The sequence below is a fragment of the Zingiber officinale genome, chromosome 3B (genome assembly GCF_018446385.1).
Source record: "Zingiber officinale cultivar Zhangliang chromosome 3B, Zo_v1.1, whole genome shotgun sequence".
In the NCBI taxonomy this organism is placed as follows: Eukaryota; Viridiplantae; Streptophyta; class Magnoliopsida; order Zingiberales; family Zingiberaceae; genus Zingiber; species Zingiber officinale.
This window is the reverse complement of record NC_055991.1, coordinates 25621128-25636509: the sequence shown is the minus strand read 5'-3', so window position 1 is coordinate 25636509 and position 15382 is coordinate 25621128. Positions and strand designations below refer to the sequence as shown.

At 41.3% G+C, this 15382-nt stretch overlaps 1 long non-coding RNA gene across 1 annotated transcript; it reads right to left on the bottom strand.

Annotated features, from left to right (window-relative positions):
- Positions 1–2475: 2475 nt before the first annotated feature.
- LOC121968156 lies at positions 2476–2827 on the bottom strand. Its single transcript, XR_006107972.1, has 3 exons — positions 2815–2827; positions 2593–2681; positions 2476–2489 (listed from the first exon to the last, which is right to left on the bottom strand). It is a non-coding gene; the product is annotated as an uncharacterized LOC121968156 (long non-coding RNA).
- Between the last annotated feature and the right edge of the window lie 12555 nt (positions 2828–15382).

Sequence of the window (15382 nt, the reverse complement as noted above, 5' to 3'; positions counted from 1 at the left end):
TATCAGAAAAGGTCTTGGGCTTCAAGGGTTTTTGCACCAAGCTCAGCCACCACTTGGACCCTTCCTTGTGCTTTCCGATCAAAGCCTGTCATCGTTGGTTTTCAGGGCGGCCTCTAGTTTCTGTGATTTTTCCGCCTCAATACCAGCTATCTCTTAAGTTTCCTGGGCCTTTTCCTCCACTACACTGAGCAGGTCAGCCTGTGTCTGAGCCTCTTGCGTGACAGTCGGGTCAAAAATTTGGCTCGTAGATGTCTCCTGCTCAATTATCTGCCCAGGCAGGGTTTTATCCCCCCGGTGAAGTGAAACCCTGCAACGGCTTAGGACACGATCATCCCTGTTACCTAAAGCTATGGAAGAACATGATTAGTAGCATGCTGTATACAGGGGTAGAACAACTAAAACTCACTGTAGTCAACTCTTGGGAGAATTTGTTCGCCAACTCTAGCAGCGGGTAATCCACTACTTTGTTTGTCGCACCTTTCTAGGCCTCCGTTAGTAGGCACTTTGTCATACTTGCCCACAGGTGGGCGAGGGATCTGAAGATTAAGCTGGAGCCAATACTTGGAGGGATGGCACGCTGAAAGCTGATGTGAACTGAAAGCGGCCTTTAGGTGGGTGTGACAATGAGGGAGGAGCCTATGGAGGCCGAACGATAGGTAAAGGGGCAAACCCATGAGGAGTGAAGGTGGCAGGCGACCCACTTGCCACAGAGGCCACTTCCCCTTATCTTAGACTAGAGGGATGTGGGAGTGAAGCAACCTGCCTAGAAGAAGTTGGAATGCTTTCTAGGGCTAAAGTAGATCCCCGACCAGGTGGATGGGTAGAAGGTGGCCACTCGAGAGATGATTGCACTGATGGAGTATCTGTAACGCCCGCCCTCCCTGCTATCCCTAAGGGACGGGGCTACGATACTCTATGTACAAATTTTCTTTTTAAAACAGCGGAAGACTTAAAATAATTTTCTTAGTTTAATAAAAACTTTTCTTTTATTTTCTTTTTCATCAAATCCGAACTACACTATCATGGCCTCAATAACATGATATCAAAATTAGTAGAAACATAACATCAAGTCACACATACGGTACTACAATTCATGATACCAAAGCGTAGTTCTTTAAAAGTTTTAAAACACTACAAGAAAAAAAGCCTTACAACAACGGTTTTTCACCGTTGTCGTAGCCCCTTTCGGACTGTTGTTAAAGACTGTGTTGTTAAAGGGGGTACTCAAAGATAACGGTTTTTAACCGTTGTCTTTGAAGACAAAGACAACAGTTTTTACAACGGTGAAAAACTGTTGTCTTTTCCTTCAAAGACAACAGTTTTTCACCGTTGTCTTTGAGCGTCTACCTTTAATAACAGGGTCTTCAACAACAGTTTTAAACTATTTATGACAACAGTGAAAAACCGTTGTCTTTTTTTGATAAAAAATAAAAAAAATATTAAAATTTATTATACAATTTTCTAGTATTATAAATCATTCAAAATACTAAATTTGTAAATAAAATTTAACATATAATTTTCTAACATTAGAAAATAATATTTACAATATTCCGAAGAAATTTCAAAAGCAACCAACAAAATGACAACGACACTATTAAAACAAAGGTAGAATAACACAACATCCTAATCCTAGAAGAGTAACACAACATCCTAATCTTGATATCCAGTTTTGAAGAGTTGGAGCATTTGAACTACTTTTACCATGTACAACACTAGAAGAGTAACAAAACACTGCTTCTTAATTCTCCTAATCCTTCATCTTCTTCATCCTTGCCATGTTTGCATCGTACTTGGATCGAAGTGGACCAAGTAGATAAAGAAAGAAGATAAACTAAATGCCTTCATCTTCTTCATCCTTGCTTCTTAATTCTCCTAATCCTTCATCTTCTTCATCCTTGCTTCTTAATTCTCCTAATCCTTCAAACTCCACCTGTAAGAAGAAGATAAAGAAATGTCACTTGATCTAAACTAAATGCCTATGAATGATAAAAAAAATTTGAAATCTCATAAAATAGACTTAATTCATTAATAATGCATCATATTGAATGCCTCTCCATGACTAGCTTAATAGCCTGTGCTATAGACATGTCTTCATTTGTTTCATACCTGAGTTTGTTAGCCTGTAAACGTTGAACAGTCATTTCACAAGAGAAATATTTCCAAGTTATCAGCACTGCAGATATAAGGTTAATAAAGAACTTGCCTCTTCCAGAATGGTTTCAAACACCTGACCAACTTTTTCCACTAGATCTTGAGGCACTTGATGTCCATCACTATCAAAGAGTGCGTAGCTGAAAAATAGAAGTAAATTTGTCTCCATAAGATTATAGTCTCCATAATCAGTGATATATGTTAGTTATTCAATTAACCATTACCTCTCCAAGTCATGATCATACAAGACAGAATTGTCACCAGAAGTTCGATAAATTGGTAGACCAAGTCTTCCAATCCAAGATGCCAATGGATTCTCGTTGTAGACACCATGCAACCTGAAGTGTCCAAATTAAAACTTCTAGTCACTGAAATTTTGAAGGCTGGCCACAATCCTCTTCAGAAGGAATGAAAACAAAAACACAAAAAAAAGAAGCATACCAGGCTGCTCCCATGTCAACAGGAAAACCAAATGAGTAGTTAGTGTGAACTCGACCACCAATTCTATCCCGAGATTCTAAAAGCACAACCTAAGGAATAAAAAATAAACTTCCATGTGATACAAATTTACCCAGCCACTTCACACACTGCATTCATATCAGAACTTAGAATCTAATATGTAAAGGCAACTGAAAAAACTGTTAATTTATATCGACATAACACCTGAAAAGCTGCAGTTTTCAGTGCATGAGTAGCTGCAATCCCTGCAAATCCCTGCAAATCCCTTAATATAAGTGAATATATACCACAAAACATAGGAGTTAAGAATTAAAACTAAGCATAAAGTTCAACATAATTATTAAACAAGTTCCACATGTAAATATAAAAGTCACAAAATTGATAATAATAGTTACAGAATATTCGAATGTCAAAATGACAAATTAATATGTCATAATACTTATTTAGCAAGTTCACATAGATATAGTGAAAATTAAAGAAATGCACACTTATGATACAATAAGTAAATTTTGTTCCCATAGTAAGCTATTCTAAAGACATCATATATCGCCACAAGAACATATCACTTGAATATTATTATCAGCAAACACCAATAGATATTTTTACCGCTTTTTTATGCATAGCATGTCCTTGAAGAACCAGACCCTTCTTGTGAATTGTGATAATTAATTGAATCGTCCAGATTGTCATTCAACAACAACAAGTCTAGCTTTAGAGTTTGCAAAGTATATAACAAAAACTGGCTAACAAGGTTTGTTATTTTATTCATTGTGATATACTCTAAATTAAACTTCTCATACAGTTTAAATAGATGGATGAATTCTTAAAATATATTTCAAAGTAAGTGAACTATTGTTGTGATGAAGTGTATGTAGGCTTGAAAAATTCGGATGGAATAACATGTTTGATGAGCACTACAGAAGAAAGCCATGTCTTGTGGAATGATAAATGAACAAGTGAAGTTGAGAACATAAAGAATAAGGCAAAAAAGAATTTAAAAAAAAAAAGCAAAAAAAGGCAGCAGATTCTTGGATACAATGTCGGGAGCAATGGAAATCTCTTTCTATTAGACATCAATTTCTTTAAGGCATTCCATCTCTTATCAGCTCACACAAACCAGCAGTAGAAGCATAAGAATGAAGAGAAGCATTATAAAAGGTAAGAAATCAACCGATTTGGTCGAACACCTAAAAGTGCAGGAAAACAATCCTTCCAAGACTAGACCTTGAACTTCACACTGACCCTTAAACAATCAGTAACGAAAATAAGGATAGAATACCCAATCTTGTGATCGTTACAGCAGGAAGACGAACCTGGTGGAATGATAAAGGAGCAAGTAGAATTGAAAAAATGTAAAGAAAGGGGCGAAAGATGCATCAAAAAGAAGAAAAAAATGAGCAAATTCTTGGATGCAACCGAAATGCTTTGCATCCGACATCATACCAAACGACCAATTTCCATGAAACGCATTCAGTCACTCTCCATCATTGCTTGCACAATCCAGATGGGGAGAAGCATTAAAAAGAATATGAAGAATTGTAAACTTTTGTCGGTTAAAAGGAAATGTATACTTCTTGCTGCAAGTTAATAGAACTCTGAGCGTAACAGGAGTGGGGGAAAAAAAATGTAAGAAATGGAAAGATTGGAACAAAGACCTGGAAGTATCTGACACTCGAATGCTTGAACGATCCGAGTTGGCTCATGAGGATTTGGATGTTTGCGTCGGCCTCGAGAACGGTTAAGTGGCGTGGGAGTGGGATGACGAAGAAGTCGACCGAGGGGTGATCATGGAGGGCGATGCCCAAAAATTTGTGACCTAGGTTTCTGGACGAGGCGCTGGCATCGGAGACATATGCGCCTTTACGGTCGATGGCACGGAAGATAGTGATCCGGTGCAGCCAGTTCCCAACTTTTGTGATGCCGCCGAAGCCCTCCATACCAACTTTTGTGATCATCGTCCACTGTCGCCTCGTTCTCGCCGGTCATTTCCTCCAGCGACCTTCCCTTCGACTCCGGCACCAGGAAGGTGCACGCTAGCCCCAGAAGATTGCACACGGCAAGCAAGAAGAGGGCATTCCTCACCCCGATCCCGGCAGGGTAGCCTCGGTCCGCCTTCGCTGGGTCCGGGTTCTACTCCAGGTACAGGAACCCGAAGGCCCCCACGATCGCCCCCATCTTCCCTGTCGCTGCCGATATCCCGTGGCATGTCGACCTCAGCCGCGCCGGGAAGACCTCCGCCGGCATGATGAACGTCGTGCTGTTCGGCCCGAAGTTGGCGAAGAAGAAGGTGAAGGCGTACATGACCACGAAGCCGATGTGGTTCCCAGGCGTTGTCCAGTAGTGCTACGGCACTGCCAGCCCCAGCATGAACGCCGTCATCATTCCGAACCCTAGGACTTGGATCGTGAACCGGCCGATGATGTCGATCAGTGACACCGTGAACCAGTACCCGGGCACCGTGCCGCAGAGCGCGATTAGGGTTTGCGCTCGCGCAATGCGTATAACCTCCGCTTTAGAATAGTTGTTGCAAAATATAGTTTGTACAAAATTGTAATTTTATTTTTACTATTTGAATAAATCCATCCATCTTAAAATAAACCACAAATTTTATCTTAGAGATAAACATTAAGGGATATAAATTTCACTTCATCAATGAAAATAGGCAAATAACTATGTTTGACTATTTTTTTTATAAAATAATTTTTAAAGACAACATAGTTTTAGACATTAAATTAAAATATGCACATTAAAATGTAAGCAACGCTAATAGACAACGATTGATTAAAACTGTTGTCGTATGCCAAATAAAGATATCTCATAGACAATAATTTAAAAAAAACCGTTGTCTTATGTATGTCAAAGACAAAGGTTTTTTAAACATTGTTGTCTTTTTTTTTAAAACACGACCAACAACAACAGTTTTCAATAAAACTGTTGTTAAATGACAAAAAGACAACAGTTTCTCAAAAAACTGTTGTCTATTTGGTGTGGTTAAATCTATAATTTCTTGTAGTGAAAGCAGGTTCTTATTTGGTTGCCTAGCCACTGCCACACACATCTCCTTGCCTCTCCTGCTGCTCCTCTAGCTCATCCAGCTTTTTCCTTTATCTGTGGTACAAGGACAGTAAGCTGTGAGCACTCATGGCTCAGTAAGTTCCTTTCCTACTCACTAAAACCGAAAATCATAGTATAATCAAATAATGTCTCAACATGGCATCATATCAACTAGTCATGACATAATGTAACATACTCTTTTAAGCATATCATGCAACATGAAGGAATCATAACTAGTCATGGCATATCATAGCGTAAAGCATAGCATGAAGCATAACATAATTGTATCTAATCATGACATATCGTCATAAGGAGTCATGGCATATCATACACATGGACATATCATGGAACATAACATAATCATATCCAACCATAGCATATCATAAATAGTCATAAGGTATATGCAATATGATTTGAAAAACATGTATCCGAAAAACATGTGTATGTCTCATGATCTTTAAAATCATTTCTTCTTACATATATATTTGAACATAATCTCAACTTAAAGGGGATCCCGGCTATGTACCACTTACATATTGCGCGCAACCTATGTAGGTCCAAGGTAGCAAGTCTTGAACCCTACAAGGCAAACATACTAGGCCCGAGTCTTACTCCATCGACCTAGGGGCACTTAGGAGCCCATCCCTAACGAGGCCCGAGTCTTATTCCATCGACCCCGGGGCGCTTATGGAGCCCACCCTTGGTACAAGCCATATAAAGTAAAGTACATGTCATACTTATACATATCATACATCATAAAAGCATGCATCACTTAGGCACACATCATATCATAAAAGTATGCATCACTTAGGCATACATCATGTCATAAAAGTATGCATCACTTAGGCATACATCATATCATAAAGGTATGCATCACTTAGGTATACATCATGTCATAAAGGTATGCATCACTTAGGCATACATCATACCATAAAAATATGCATCACTTAGGTATACATCATATCATAACAATATGCATCACTTAGGCATACATCATATCATAACAATATGCATCACTTAGGCATACATCATATCATAACAATATGCATCACTTAGGCATAGATCATAAAAACATGCATATCTTAAGCATAAAGCATATCATCAAGCATGCATAATTTAACCACATAGCATATCATAAAAGCATGCATATTTTAAGCACTAACCATAGCATCAAAGCATACATAATTTAACCACATATCATAACATAAGCATGCATATTTTCAGCTCATATCATATCATCAAAGCATGCATAATTTAACCACATAGCATATTATAAAAGCATGCATATTTTAAGCACTAAACATAGCATCAAAGCATGCATAATTTAACCACATATCATAACATAAGCATGCATATTTTCAGCTCATATCATATCATCAAAGCATGCATAATTTAACCACATATCATAACATAAGCATGCATATTTTCAGCTCATATCATATCATCAAAGCATGTAAAATTTACCCACATATCATAACATAAAGCATGCATATTTTGAACTCATAACATATTGTAGAAATTCTCATCTTGTATAGCTCACAAGCATACATGTCTAAGCATAAAAGTGTATCATGTGCTCATCCAATCATAAGGAACAATGTAACATGATTAATTTGGGTACTAAGCTTCCTAATCCCTTGGGTTCTTATCTTGGCCGAAACCCTCTTAGGTGCCAATTTAGGTTTTAAACAACATTCAAGCATGTAGAACCTAATTCATCCACATATCATTTTCATAGGAAGTATATTATAAACAAGATTTACTTGGACTCTAAGTTCTCCAAGTCCTTAAACCTCATTTGGCCGAACCTTAACAAGTGTGAAACAAGGTTCTAAATGACATAAAGCATGGAAACCTTAACCATATTTATAGCATTTGTTTCAAGGAATATGGTAAGCACAATTGAGTTAATTCTTAAATCCTTTAAGCCCTTAAAATTATGTCATGGCCGAAACTTACAAGTACTCATTTAGGTTTTCAAGCAAGCATATAAGCATGTGAACTTCCTCTAACATCATGTATAAATTTATAAATGGCATCATACAAGTGGTCATGGTCGAAACTTCCCTTAGCATCAATTTAGGTCACTAACAACATATAGCATGTGAATTTTTAGCTTTCTACATTTCATATTTCATGGAGAGTGACATGAGCATGTTCAATGTAAGTTTTAGGATTTCTAAAGCATGTATCCCTTCATGGCCGAGACTTTAAAGTGTCCATTTGAATCATAGTTAAATATATAAGCATGTGAACACAATCAACATGTTATCTCAATTTCATAAGAAGCATTTTTAACACATGAGGTCTTAATTTTAAGGTTTCTAGGTCTTTAAACCCTACATGGCCGAACCTCATCAAGCATGGAATTTGTTCAAATGGCATAAAAACATAGAAAGTCATAACACATTTCATAACATGTATAAAAGTCAAGCACTATAAGCATACATTTAAATTGTGTCTTAGGTTTCCTAGGTTTTTCCTTTCTTTATCTCATAGCATATGTTTGGCCGAAATCTTCCAAGTCTTTAACTAGGTTTTAGGTGGCCTAAAGTGTGGAAAACCTAAACAAGTTTTATGGCAAAAATATCAAGGAAACTATACATATAAATTTGGTTCACAAACAAGCTAGGACCCTTGTGGTCATAATTATCGTATATCATGCAACCAACTTTTCCTATACTCTAATTAAGCATGGGAGCATCAAACAACTTTCATATCTTATTGTCATGGAGGTTTTGAGCATGTTAAAAATCTGTTTAAGCTATTCTAAAGCATCCATCTTACCATGGCCGAAACATTAAAAGTGATATTCATGAGTTTCTATCAACATACAAGCATGCAACTCTTTAAAAAACTCTATATTCTATCATATAAACATGGTGAGTTTAAATTCAAAGTATTCCTAACCCTAAACCCTTCCTTGGCCGAAACTTGTGAGTGGGGTACTTTTGGTTCCAAGTAACCTTCAAGTATGAAAACAATAATGGATCCTTAACCATTTATTTAGAGGGTTTTGTGCAAGTTAGGTAAACAAATAAATTCCCTAGCCCTTATAAAACCTTTTTGGCCGAAACTCTAGGGTTAGGTACATCTCTAATCCAGCATCACATATATATAAAAATATGAGAGAAAACCTTCTTACAAAGTATAGAAAAATTATCATGAATCAAGGCTTATATTAAACATTCCTAGGATCAACAAGTCCTTTCTTTGGCCGAATTTTCACAACTTTGTTTCTAGGTTTTTAAAATCCTCATAAAATCCAAAAACACATTAAAACCACTTGTACCACAGGTGAGGGGATACTTACATCCTTTTCGCTTGTGGTTCTAAAGTGTGGTGATGGAAGAATGGGTCTCTTCTTCTTGTTCTCCTCCTTTGATCTCCCTTGGTAGCCTTCCTTGTATCCTAGGAGGAACCTTGTTTTTGGGGACCGAAAATGGAGGAGAGGGGGCTGAGGGCTCTCGGTGGTGAAGAGGAGAGAATGAGAGAAAAATAAAATCTTCTCTTTACATGCTCCCTTTTATGTTAAGGGGGAAGAGGTAGCAAAATTGGTTTTTGTTTTCCTTCTCCCTTAGCCCTTTTTTTTCATTTTATTTTTATTTTATTTATTTATTTGTTCTCATCATTCATGATGAAACAAGGGGGAATGAATCCCCTTAATTCTCCTCTTTAAGTCACGGCAAAGGAAGAGGAAGAGGGAGGGAAAAGAAGGAAGGCAAGTTGCCTTTCTCTTGCTCTTTTCTTGCTTTCTTTTGGCTAGCTTTTACTCTCATCCTTATCATGAGTTTCCCTCCTTTGCTATCAATATATCATTCCTATCCCAACTGGTTATTACCCATTAATCCTATTATTTACATCATGAGAGGTTCAAGGTTCAATCCTTGACCACTCCCTATTTTTATTTCTTTTTATTTCTTTTTGGTTCAACATTCTACTAATATTTTTCTAAGGTAAATTCATCATTCTCATATTTATCTTAAAAGCTTAGTGGGTGTTACAGTATCTCGACGCCTCTTACGTTGGAGCCGTAAGGGCAGCTCCAAGTCTACAATGGGAGTTTCCTCAAGGATGGTGAGGGGCTCCGCGGCTAGCATCTCCTCACGGAAGACTCTCCTGAGGAATCGATCGGCTGATCCACCTAGTCTATCAATATGGCTTTCCCTCGCCATTTTATCACATCTTCCTTCAGTCGTGCGGAGCCGAGGGCGTAAGCCCTAAACATGATATCCCTTCATAAAAAAGAAAGGACCTCAATCAGTGGGAATGCAAGAGCTAAGTTACCTAGGCTTACCAAAAGCATAGGGAAGTGATGTTCGAATGGGACTTAGTCTAAACATGTGAAGAAGACTTTCTTGCAGCAAGGAAGGGAGGCTAAACTGCATGCCTGCCAATTACTCTGAGGCAGCAGTACATGCAGGCACATGGTGATGGTCTCCCAATTCAGAGGAAGAAGGGAGATCTGCTCACTATTTAGTCACCCAAGGTATGGGCTCAAAGAAATGAGATTTTCATCCCTTATTTCAGGAGGGATTTTTTTGAAAGAAGATGGCCTTAGGTCGAGATTGAATCATAAAAATCCTCGGCTCTGACTTCTTGAGGTAGTAAAAGTGATTGAACGGACGGGAGGATAAGGGGATATCATACAAACTAAATATGATTGTCATTCCGCATATTGCGTGAAAGGCATTAGGGGCAAATTGCGAAAGCATAATGTGAAGATACTGGCTTATCTTCGAAAAGAACTGAGGGATGGTAATTGTAGACTAACGTGAAGTTGGTCTTTTAAGAAAGTAACGAAGCTTGGAGGTGGGCGATGAGGACAGTCCTGAGGACTAGGAATATGGATACGGAAGGTTTTGTGAATCTCTAGGTTTAGCCTAGTCGACTCGAGGTCGCAACTATCGAAATCAAAGTGGAAGGTAGCATATTAGGGGGTGAAGATTTCTTGAGCCATCGAAGAATAGGAGAAGGGTCAAGAAAAAACACTTACTGGGAGGGTTATGGAGTGAAAATCACAAGTAGTAAAAATCATCGGAGCCAAAAGTTGAAGAAGACAAGACACGAATGAATCTTCTCCTAAAGGACTTAGTGTTGGATCATAGGCCTTAGAGGGTGAATATCGAATAAAATTCGTTCAAGTATAAACGCAACGGAAATAGAGAAACAATACTAACACAAACCAATTTTACTTGGTTCGGAGCCTATGTCGACTCCTACTCCAAGGCCCGCGGTCGTTGACCGCTTTCGGTGGGCAATCACTAGCAATTCGAAATTTATTACAAACCAAGTACAGAAAAAGCTAATGAAAATGACAGCAATACCGACAAAGGAATGAATCGAAAAGAAAACGTGTGTTGTCGGAGCTTCGTTAGCATCGCAGGAGCGCAGAGCAGCAGAGCAAGTAGTAGAAGATCTCTTTTTTCAGTTGTCTTTAAAGCTCCCATCTGACCCTCCTTTTATAGGATGCTCGAGGCGCCTGGAACCCTTCCGGGCGCCCTGGTGTGACGTAGCCCGCCCAACCAACGAGCTCCACGTGACGACGCACGCCAGGGATAGAAATTGCCTCCCGGGCGCCCGGACCACTTTTTCTCCAGAAACTCCTTTATCTGCAAGAAAGAGTTAGTCCAAGGCAAACAATATGTATATCCTGCAAAATAAGATGTTAGCACAGTTTATACTTTAATCAAAGAAGATTATGACTTAGATTCCGTCTTTCCAAGACCGGAATCTAGTCACAATCTCGACTTAGATATCCGAAATGGATCTAAGCCGGATCGACGCCTAATGTTCCCTTCCCGGGAACGCGTCCTCACAGTCACTCCCTTCTAGCGACTTACCTTTACTCACTTGCCAGACGTCCGGTCAGCCCTTCGACCCATCTGGACTTCTTGCCAGCTATCCAGTCAGCCCGTCGACCTAGCTGGACTTCTCGCCAAGCGTCCGGTCAGCCCGTCGACCTAGCTGGACTTCTCGCCAAGCGTCCAGTCAGCCCGTCGACCCACTTGGACTTCGTGCCAGACATCCAGTCAGCCGTCGACCTGTTTGGACTTATCCTGCACACTCGATCAGAGTGTTAGATAATGACGAACCTAACTTAACCTGATTTATCATTCATCAAAACTTGAGTTAGACCGTTAGTGCTAATCGCACCAACAATCTCCTCCTTTTTGATGGAATGACAACCTGGTTAAGTTAGTGAAAAATATATGCAAAAATCAAGCATGATTTTCGAGGTTTTTAAGGTTTTAAGTTAGTTTTTCAAGTTTGCATTTAGTTGCTCTAACTTAACCACCTATCCCTCTCCCTTTGGCATTCATCAAATAAGCATCAATACAGAGTATAAAGAAAGTAACATAAATTTAAGAAACGATGACAAGTTAACTTGAGGGAGTTTAAACTTTGGAAGACTTGTTTAAAACATTAGCTTTAGCTTTTGGAAAATAGCTAAGTTTTGAGAGAGTAGTTAATTTTTAAAGATCATTTTTGCAAAAAAAAAAAAATGACTTTGCAAACTCAAAGAGAATTTTCTAATCAGAAATTTGAAAAGCTTATATGTGTGTTGTCGGAGCTTCGTTAGCGTCGCAGGAGCGCAGAGCAGCAGAGCAAGCAGTAGAAGATCTCTTTTTCCAGTTGTCTTTGAAACTCCCCTCTGACCCTCCTTTTATAGGATGCTCAGGGCGCCTGGATCCCTTCCGGGCGCCCTGGTGTGACGTAGCCCGCCCAACCAACGAGCTCCACGCGTCGACGCACGCCAAGGATAGAAATTGCCTCCCGGGCGCCCGGATCCCTTCCGGGCGCCCGGACCACTTTTTCTCCAGAAACTCCTTTATCTGCAAGAAAGAGTTAGTCCGAGGCAAACAATATGTATATCCTGTAAAATAAGATGTTAGCACAGTTTATACTTTAATCAAAGAAGATTATGACTTAGATTCCGTCTTTCCGAGACTGGAATCTAATCACGATCTCGACTTAGATATCCGAAATGGATCTAAGCCGGATCGACGCCTAATGTTCCCTTCCCTGGAACACGTCCTCACAGTCACTCCCTTCTAGTGACTTACCTTTACTCACCTGCCAGACGTCCGGTCAGCCCTTTGACCCGTCTGGACTTCTCACCAGCTATCCAGTCAGCCCGTCGACCTAGCTGGACTTCTCGCCAAGAGTCCGGTCAGCCCGTCGACCCGCTTGGACTTCTCGCCAGCTATCCGATCAGCCCGTCGACCTAGCTGGACTTCTCGCCAAGCGTCCGGTCAGCCCGTCGACCCGCTTGGACTTCGTGCCAGACATCCGGTCAGCCCGTCGACCTGTCTGGACTTATCCTGCATACTCGATCAGAGTGTTAGATAACGATGAACCTAACTTAACCTGATTTGTCATTCATCAAAACCTGAGTTAGACAGTTAGTGCTAACCGCACCAACACTTAGGGTTTTTAACAAGAGACCTAAGGGTATTTTAAAGTTTAAACCGTCCGATCGAAACAACCCTACCAAGGGCAATCGTCAGATCAGAGGAGGTAAATCATCGTCAAACTATGCAAAAAGGCATGCGTCAGCCATCACATCAGAATGAAGTTGGTAAGACACGTGGTAATTGCCCATAGAATGACATTTATGATGGATGGGGACTAATGTGGTAAGTAGAGAGGGGAGGGGCATTTTAGTCATTTTATTGTAGCACCCCTTTTTAGGGCACTATTCACGCAAAGGAAAGGGGGCTGCTTCGGGGGTTTTTCGAGACCGCCACCATCATCTCATGCGAAAGCCACCACCTCCTCTTCACGTCACCACTGTCGCCTTCTCCTTCCTCACCGGCAAGCCACTGCTCTCTCTCTCTCTCTCTATGCTCTTTTGTAGGGGGCACACAGGGAAGGATCTTTCTCCACGCTAATCGTCGACATCGGCACTGAGGCCAACGTCGCCATCCCTCCTCTCCTCTTCTGGTCTTCTCCTCGCCTCACACAGGGGGCTTTGGTCCGCCGCCAGGAGGAGGATGAGGCACAAGAGGGCCACCTTTGCCGCCACCTTGTGCAAGCCGACGCCACCTCATGCATCAGTGTCATCTTCTCCTCCTCACTCTGTCGCCATCGGACAGACTCGATGTCGTCCTCCTAGTGCATCCCACCATTCGATGCCACCTCTACCCCCCGCCCCCTCCTTTTCTCTCTCTCAGTTTCGCTCTCTCGCAAGGTGACGTTGCCACTGTAGGGACCTCACGTGTGCCATCTCTCCTGCTGCAAGTGTCGTCTCCTCCCTATCCCTCTTGCGCCCAGGCCACCTCTTGCGACCGCCAGCCTCGCAACCATCCCTGTGCCTCCGGAGGCTGCTGCCAAGTGCACGACACTACCTCCTGGCGTCGACACCGCCTCCGTTGCCTCACCTCACACCGGCAACCACCTCCATTGCCAGATAGACTTTCAGACACCAACGTAGGACGATGGTGCTGCCTCCGTCACTATCTGTGTTGCCCTCACGATGCCGCTGCTGCCCACAACCGTTGTGGCCTTTATGCCACAGTCGGTCGTTGCCACTGTAGCATAGCGGTTCGCAACCATCCTGATGGTGGCTGCTGCCCCGCGCCAATTATAGTTGTAGGCCCCATTGACTCCAATCTGATCATACTCCACTTCCATTGTGTTCCGGCCTTCGCACCCATTTGGTTTGTGTTCCTTGTTCTAGCCTTCGCATCGCTATTATGTTTCGGCCTTCGAGCTGCGGTTGAATCTTGATCTATGTGTCATCATCATTGTGTTCTGGCTTGCGAGCCACGGTTGTATTCCGGACTGTGTGCTTTGTGTCTAGCCTTCATGTTGTTGTTATATCTTGGCCTACGTGCTGAAGTCATATCCTAGCTTGTGTGTCGATGTCATATCCCAGCCTACATGTCGCTGTTAGGTCCGAGCCTGCATGTCGTCTTCCAGCCGGATCCAGGTCGTACTCGACTCGGCGCCATCAGATCTAGCTCTTCATCCTGCTCGGAGTCATTTGCTCTTCCGGGTCACGACAACTCGAGTAGTGTCTCGACCAACTCACCGATCCACCCGAGGGCACCCCTAGGCCAAGGTACGTTCTCCATTCATATTCTATACGTATTTCAATATTATACATCTTATTCTATTACTTATATATTTGTTGGATCTGCCTCGAGCATCGGGGTACCAGAGACCGAGTAACCCGATCGTTGACTACTGGTAGCGTTGACTAAAGAACTTGTGACGACTTGGTCAACATAGAAGCCATCTCAGCATACCCCCCTCCGAAATATTGTGATTCAGTCAACATTCCATCCACCTCATCTGACAGTCCATCTGACTCAGATTCTGGAGTAAATTAGGGACAATCAAATCATTACACTAATATGCTATCGCAAAAATCCTACCTCGCATTTAACACAAGACAGATGACAAGACAATGTTTTCTTTGAAAAAGGCAATGTCACAGGTGGCATCGAGAGGATATCGGGGTTAATGCTCGGTCAAATAGTGGACATCAGTAGGACTCAAGTCTGGTCAATTAGTCCTGGACCTCTTTCGACTTGACTTGAAAGGGAGGCTTGTGATATGATGTATAATGGATGACCCTAGGAATAGGGTGGGACCAATGGTCAAGATAATGTGGTGGTCAAAAGTCAAGAAGAGATGGTAGTCAAGGTCAGAGAGTATGTGTCCCAACAGACCGTAGTCCCTTGATTGAGGCCTAGCTCCCAGTTAGCTT